At 43.0% G+C, this 7,441-nt stretch overlaps 1 protein-coding gene across 3 annotated transcripts in view; it reads left to right on the top strand.

Annotated features, from left to right (window-relative positions):
- The window catches only part of GATAD2B (GATA zinc finger domain containing 2B), a 105,666-nt gene that overhangs the window by 1,189 nt on the left and 97,036 nt on the right, over positions 1–7,441 (top strand). The window lies entirely within an intron of this gene.

Raw genomic sequence — 7,441 nt, 5'->3', positions numbered from 1 at the left:
CCCTTGACAGGAGCCCACCTGGCTGGTGCTGGCTTCCTTGCTCATTCTCTGATACGCTGACCCAAATGCCTCCTGTTAGTCTAGGAGCTGCTTAGATTTACGTTTTTAAAGGCATGTGTCCCCAACAGCGCCCTGTAGGTGTGGTGCTGGGGTTGGAACCCAGGTCCTCTGAAGCACAGTAAGTCCGGTGCGCTGCCTGCTTGGCCACCTCCTTTCCTTGGCTGTGACTTGGATGTGCTCTGTTAGCTAGTTAAGAGTCTTACCCTGGAGAAGTGGTTCTCTTCAGTACTTGGTTGGGAAGGATGGTACTTGTGGAGGTGCTGTGGAAGGATTCAGTGTATTTTGAGGGACAGCCCATACCTGTTGGAAATGGTGCTTTTTCCTTTTTTCGTGATAGCTAGCACCTTTGGGAATGGACTGAGCACCTCCCTCAAGAACAGTCTTTTCTTCTTTCTTGCCTTTTGTTGCCCTTGTTTTATTGTTGTTGTAGTTATTGTTGTTATTGATGTCATCGTTGTTGGATAGGACAGAGAGAAATGGAGAGAGGAGGGGAAGACAGAGTGGGGGAGAGAAAGACTCCCCTGCAGGTGGGGGGAGGCGGGCTCGAACTGGCATCCTTACGCCGGTTCTTGCACTTTAGCCACCTGTACTTAACCTGCTGCACTACCGCCCGACTCCCAAGAAGTCTTTTCTTTGACTAAAAAGTGCTAAAGATTTATTTGTTCCTTAACTTGAAGGAGAGAAAGGGGAGAGCTAACGCATCAATCCGGCACTTGCTGTGTGCTAGGGACAAACTCAGGGCCTAATCCCTCCAAGTTTAAAGCTCCAGCCACTACACCAGGGCCTGCTTTTCTTTTTAGACAGGTTGTATAACTAGTCAGTCTGTGGGACTACTGACCTGGCAAGGCCATCTTCTGTTTTTAGGAGAATCTAGTTTTAGTTTAGTGCCAGGGATAGTCATCACACGAAGGAATAAGGTAGAGATTGATCAGCAGGAATCAGAAGATTGGGTCTGTGGGCCAAGTGAGGCATTGTGAGAAGAGGGTTTTGCACTTTGTCCTGCCTATTCCTTACTTGAGAAGGCTTTCCTTGAAGTGAGAGTGATTTGCAGTTGACAGCCGCATCCATCTTTATGACACTGTGGTTTGCCTCCCCTGAAGTGATGTCTGTTAACTTCCTGTTTAGAAGCAGTCAGAATTGGGTCTAAAGAGAGGCTGCCTTCAAATACTTGTGTAGGAACAATGTAACCCAGGTCCCCTGATCCGAGGCTTTGCATCTGAATTCTGGCAGTGACTTACTGCTTTGTTTAGCATAAGACCACACTGCTGGGGGAGGGAGATAGGAGGAATTTGTTCTGAATCTCTTAGTCTTAAAGTACAGTCAGAAGACTTTGTGCTCTCTCTCTTTTTTTTTTTTTTTGAGGGGGGAGGGGCAGAAACTTTTTTAACTGGCTGAATCAGGTCAAACCTCTCAGAGAATGGCGGAAAGGAAGAAGACTCAGTGTGCCAATAATAGTATCCTAATCCTGTTCTCCAGCCTCTAGATTGAACCTAGCTGTAGCAGTTTCTTGTATGTACACTAAATTTCTTGCTTCAGTTTACTGATTTTTCCTTTCCTTCTTCCGTCACCCATCAATCTGGAGGGAGCATATGTTGGGAACAGCAGCTGGGATGTCCTGACTTTCAGATTTAGAGCATATTTCATCCTAGCCACTCCATTAAGAGTTCTGTTGATAAGCAGCCCCCTCTGAACTCAACTCAGAATGCTCATGTTAGTTGACTCACTGAGAAAAAACAGTTTTGTTTGATTAAAATCGCTGGAAAGATAAGATGTGGACCATAGCTAGAACTTAGGGACTTTATTTTCCTGATTCTGCTATGCTTAGAGGCCTGCATCATTACATATCAGATCACAGGAGCCAGACATTTTCTGAGGCAATAGAGAGTGGAAGGAATAAAAAAGACACACACCCAGATTTGACTATAAATCTAGTCTGGTGTAAAGCTGTCTCTCTCTCTCTTGCTCACGAGCAATACAACCTATCAGATAGTGCCACACAAAATTGAAGTTACTCTGTATTGGTTGAGCCTGGGAAGTGAGACATAAGGAAGTTCAGTTCCTCTTGAAAAAGACTGACTTTTGGGGATAAGGCTTCAATTAGCCATGTTGTTTGGTTTGCCCTTGATTAGCCCTGTGAAGTGTTTCTATAGGTATTGGCTGGGGGGTTTGGTGACTCCAGAGTCCATACTGCAGTATGAGGAAAGCATCTGAAGAATAGCTCTAATGAAATGCTTTTTCATCATGTTCCGTTTCTTATCTTCCTATTTATTATTGGATAGAGACAGAGAAATTAAAAGGGGAGTGGGAGATAGAGAGGGAGAGAGACAGATACCTACAGACCTGCTTCACTACTTGTGAAGCTTCCTCCCTGCAGGTGGGGACAGGGGGCTTGAACCTGGGTCCTTATGCACTGTAATGTGTGTGCTTAACCAGATGTGTTATGCCACCACCCGGCCCCCCATCTTTTATCTTCTCTATCACAAGCTGTGGAGCAGTGCTGCAGATGTATCTCTTCCTTATCTCTCTCTCTCTCTCTCGCTCTCGCTCTATTTATTTATTTACTTATTTTACCAGAGCACTGCTCAGCTCTGGCTTATGGCGGTGCAGGGTTTGGCTATTACAAATTGTGCTGCTATGAACATAGGTATACACAAATCTTTTTGGATGGGTGTGTTGGGTTCCTTAGGATATATCCCCAGGAGAGGAATTGCAGGATCATAGGGTAGGTCCATTTCTATCTAGCCTTCTAGGGTTCTCCAGACTGTTCTCCACAGAGGTTGGGCCAGTTGACATTCCCACCAGCAGTGCAGGAGGGTTCCTTTGACCCCTCAACCTCTCCAGCATTTGTGCTGCTACCTTTTCTGATGTATGACATTCTCACAGGAGTGAAGTGGTATCTCATTGTTGTCTTTATTTGCATTTCTCTGACAATCAGAGAGTTGGAGCATTTTTTCATGTGTTTCTTGGACTTTTGGATCTCTTCTGTGGTGAATATTCTGTCCATGTCCTCTCCTCTCCCCATTTTTGGATGGGGCCATTTGTTTTCTTGTTGAGTTTGGCAGACTCTTTATATGTTTTGGTTATTAAAACTCTGATGTATGGCATGTAAAGATCTTCTCCCATTCTGTGAGGGGTCTCTTTGTTTGGGTATTGGTTTCTTTTGCTGTGCAGAAGCTTTTTAATTTGATGTAGCCTCATAGGTTTATACTTGCGTTAGTCTTCTTTGTAATCAGATTTGTTTCATTGAAGATGTCTTTAAAATTTATGCAAAAAAGTTTTCCCGATATTTTCCTCTTAAGTATCTGATAGTTTCTGGTTTAACATCCAGGTCCTTGATCCACCTGGAATATACTTTTTTTTTAAAATTTTTTATTTAAGAAAGGATTAATGAACAAAAACATAAGGTAGGAGTGGTACAACTCCACACAATTCCCACCACCCAATCTCCATAACCCACCCCCTCCCATGATAGCTTTCCCATTCTCTAGCCCTCTGGGAGCATGGACCCAGGGTCGTTGAGGGTTGCAGAAGGTAGAAGGTCTGGCTTCTGTAATTGCTTCCCCGCTGAACATGGGCGTTGGCTGGTCGGTCCATACACCCAGTCTGCCTCTCTCTTTCCCTAGTAAGGTGTGTCTCTGGGGAAGCTGAGCTCCAGGACACATTGGTGGGGTCTTCAATCCAGGGAAGCCTGGAATATACTTTTGTGTTTGGTGAAATATAGTGGTTTAGTTTCATTCTTCTGCATGCTCAACCCATTTTTTCCAACACCATTTGTTGAAGAGACTGCTTTCCCCATTTAATAGTCTGGGCACCTTTGTCGAAGATTAGCTGTCCATAGGTGTGGGGGCTTACTTCTGGGCTCTCAATTCTATTCCACTGGTCAGTGTGTCTATTCATGTTCCAGTACCAAGCAGTTTTGATGACAATGGCCCTATAATACAATTTAAGATCTGGGAGTGTAATGCCTCCAGTTCTGTTCTTTCTTCTCAAGATTGTTTTGGCAATTCTAGGTCTTTTCTGGTACCAGATAAACATTTGTAGCATTTGTTTTATTCTCCTAAAGAATGTGGTTGGGATCTTGATGGGGAGGAACTTAGTCTTATTTTTATGTTATTTACTTATTTTGGAAAAAATAAAAATTGCACTCTCCAAAAATACAGAGTGGACTGTTAGGATGTAAATTAGACATCAGGATGGATTAATTATTCTCATTATGTTTATGAGGGATTAGAAGTTTTAACTAGAGAGTTTCTTCATCTCTTACATGTAGGGTTAGTTGTAAAATTAGCTTTCTGAGAGTTTCTGGTAGGGAGAAGATGCACTAAAAAGTGGCAAACTGGAAATAAAACAATACCAGTATGGAGTCTAGATACGTCATTTCAAATTCCAGTGTTTCCATTTAGCTGTATAACTTTGGTTAAGGTGCCTCATTTTTTAAATTAAAAAAAAATTATTCCTTTTTTGCCCTTGTTTTTTTTATTGTTATAGTAATTATTATTATTGATGTCATCATCATTGTTGGATAGGACAGACAGAAATAGAGGAGGAGAAGACAGGGGGAGAGAAAGATAGACACCTGCAGACCGGTTTCACCACTTGTGAAGTGACACCCCTGCAGGTGGTGAGGTGGGGGCTCGAACCGGGATACTTACAGAGACGCTTCATTTAAAAAAAAAATTAAATATTTATTCCCTTTTGTTGCCTTTGTTGTTTTATTGCTGTTGTTATTGATGTCATTGTTGTTGGATAGGACAGAGAGAAATGGAGAGAGGAGGGGAGACAGACGGGGAGAGAAAGATAGACACCTGCAGACCTGCTTCACCGCTTGTGAAGCAACTCCCCTGCAAGTGGGGAGCCGGGGGCTCAAACCAGGATCCTTATGGTGGTCCCTGCGCTTTGCGCCACGTGCACTTAACTCGCTGCACTACTGCCCGACTCCCCAAGATGCCTCATTTTTAATTATTTATCTTGTGCTTGGGAATGAAGCCAGGTCTTAAAGCATATACCATACTGCTGAGTGACTTTCCCAGCCAATGTTTCTTTTTTATTTCTTTTATTTTTTAAAATAGTTATGTTTCATTATTTTTTTAAACTTTATTTGATAGAACAGAGAAATATTGAGAGGCAGGGGATATAGAAAGGGAGAGAGAGAGAGAGACACCTGCAGCATTGTTTCACCACTCGTGAAGCTTTCCCCATGCAGGAGGGGGCTGGGGGCTTGAACCTGGGTGCTTATGCATGGTAATACATGAACTTAACCATATGTGCCACTGCCTGGACCCTCTATTTTTATTTTATTTTTAAAAAAATCTTTGATATTTATTTATTCATTTCCCCTTTGTTTTTGCCCTTGTTTTATTGTTGTGGTTATTATTGTTGTTGTTATTGATGTCTTCATTGTTAGATAGGACAGAGAGAAATGGAGACAGGAGGGGGAGACAGAGAGGGGGAGAGAAAGATAGACACCTGCAGATCTGCTTCATCACTTGTGAAGCGACTCCCCTATAGGTGGGGAGCCCGGGGGTCTGAACCGGGATCCTTTCACTGGTCCTTGTGCTTTGTGCCACCTGCGCTTAACCACTGTGCTACCTCCCAACTCCCTATTTATTTTTATTTTAGTGAGAGAGACACAGATGATACAAGAGCACTGCTCAGCTCTGGCTTATGATTGTTCTGGGGATTGAAACTGAAAGTCTCAGGCATGAAAATCTTTTGCATAACCATCATGCTGTTTCCCCAGCCCCCAGCCAACTTTTCTTGTTCTAAATTTTTTATTTTTATTTATTCAATTTTTCTTTTGTTAGATTTTTAAATTATCTTTATTTGATAGAGACAGCTAGATATTGAGAGGGAGGGGGTGATAGGGAGAGAAAAAGAAAGACACCTGCAGACCTGCTTCACCACTTACAAAGTTTCCTCCCTGTAGGTAGGGACCAGGTGCCTGAACCTGGGTCCTTGTACATCATAACATGCACTCAACCAGGTGCGCTACCACCCAGCCCCCAAACTATTTTATTCTCCTCCTCCTTTTTTCTTTATAATTTTTTAAAAAAATTGTCACCAGGGTTATTTCTGGGGGTCAGTGCCAATACTATTATACTACAAATGCACCACACCCAGTGGCCTTTTTTTTTTTTTTTTCCTGTTTTATTTATTTATTTATTTACTTTGCTACCAGGGTTATTGCTCGGGATTGGTGCTACCAGGGTTATTGCTTGGGATTGGTGCCTGTGCTAAAAATCCACTGCTCCTAGCAGCCTGCCTGCTTTCATTCTTTCCTTCCTTCCTCCCTTTCTTTTTGATAAGACAGAGAAATTGAGAGGGAGGAGGTAATGAGGGAGAAAGACCCTTACTGACCTGTTTCACTGCTTGTGAAGCTTCTCCACTGCAGGTGGGGAGCAGAGGCTCGAATATAGGTCCTTATGCATGATATGTGTTGGTCAAAGTGGACCTCCTGCAAATGGGGAGTAGGGGCTTGAACCTGGGTCCTTGGTAATATGTGTGTTTAACTGAGTAAACCATGTCCCTCCCCCACTTTAAGTTGCTACTTTTCAGTGAGACCATAACCTATCCCTCTTTAAAGTTGTACTTCTATGTGGGCTAGGGAGATAGCATAATGATTTCTGCAATACTTTTATGACCCCAACACCACCATAAGCAAGAGATTAAAAACAATAAAATATCTTAAAAATTTTTTTAATGTTTATTCCCTTTTGTTGTCCTTGTTGTTTTATTGTTATAGTTATTGTTGTTATTGATGTCGTCGTTGTTGGATAGGACAGAGAGAAATGGAGAGAGGAGGGGAAGACAGAGGGGGAGAGAAAGAGAGACACCTGCAGACCTGCTTCACCGCCTGTGAAGAGACTCCCTGCAGGTGGGGAGCCGGGGGCTCGAACCGGGATTCTTAGGCCAGTCCTTGCGCTTTGCGCCACATGCGTTTAACCCGCTGCACTACCACCGACTCCCAGTAAAATATCTTTTAAAAAAATGTTACACTTTTGGGCAGGGGTAGATAGTATCATGGTTATGTAGAGACTGTCATGCCTGAGGCTCCAAAGTCCCAGGTTCAGTCCCCTGCACCACTGTAAGCCAGAGCTGACCATTGCTCTGGTAAAAAAGAATAAATAAAATTGCTTTTATAACCATTTAAAAAATGTTAAACTTTTTTTGATTTTATTGCCACCAGGATTATTGCTGGGACTTCGTGCCTGCACCACTAATTGACTACTCTTGGTGGCCATTTTTTTCCTTTTTTATTTGATAGGACAGAGAGGGGGGGAGGATAGAGAAGGAGAGACACCTGTAGTACTTGCTTCACTACTTGTCAAGTGGTGGGGAGCAGAGGCTTGAACATGGGTCCTTGTGCATGGTGATGTGTGGG

This window comes from Erinaceus europaeus, chromosome 11 (genome assembly GCF_950295315.1).
Source record: "Erinaceus europaeus chromosome 11, mEriEur2.1, whole genome shotgun sequence".
In the NCBI taxonomy this organism is placed as follows: domain Eukaryota; kingdom Metazoa; phylum Chordata; class Mammalia; order Eulipotyphla; family Erinaceidae; genus Erinaceus; species Erinaceus europaeus.
The sequence above is the reverse complement of the archived record's forward strand: the minus strand, read 5'-3'. Positions and strand labels throughout refer to the sequence as shown.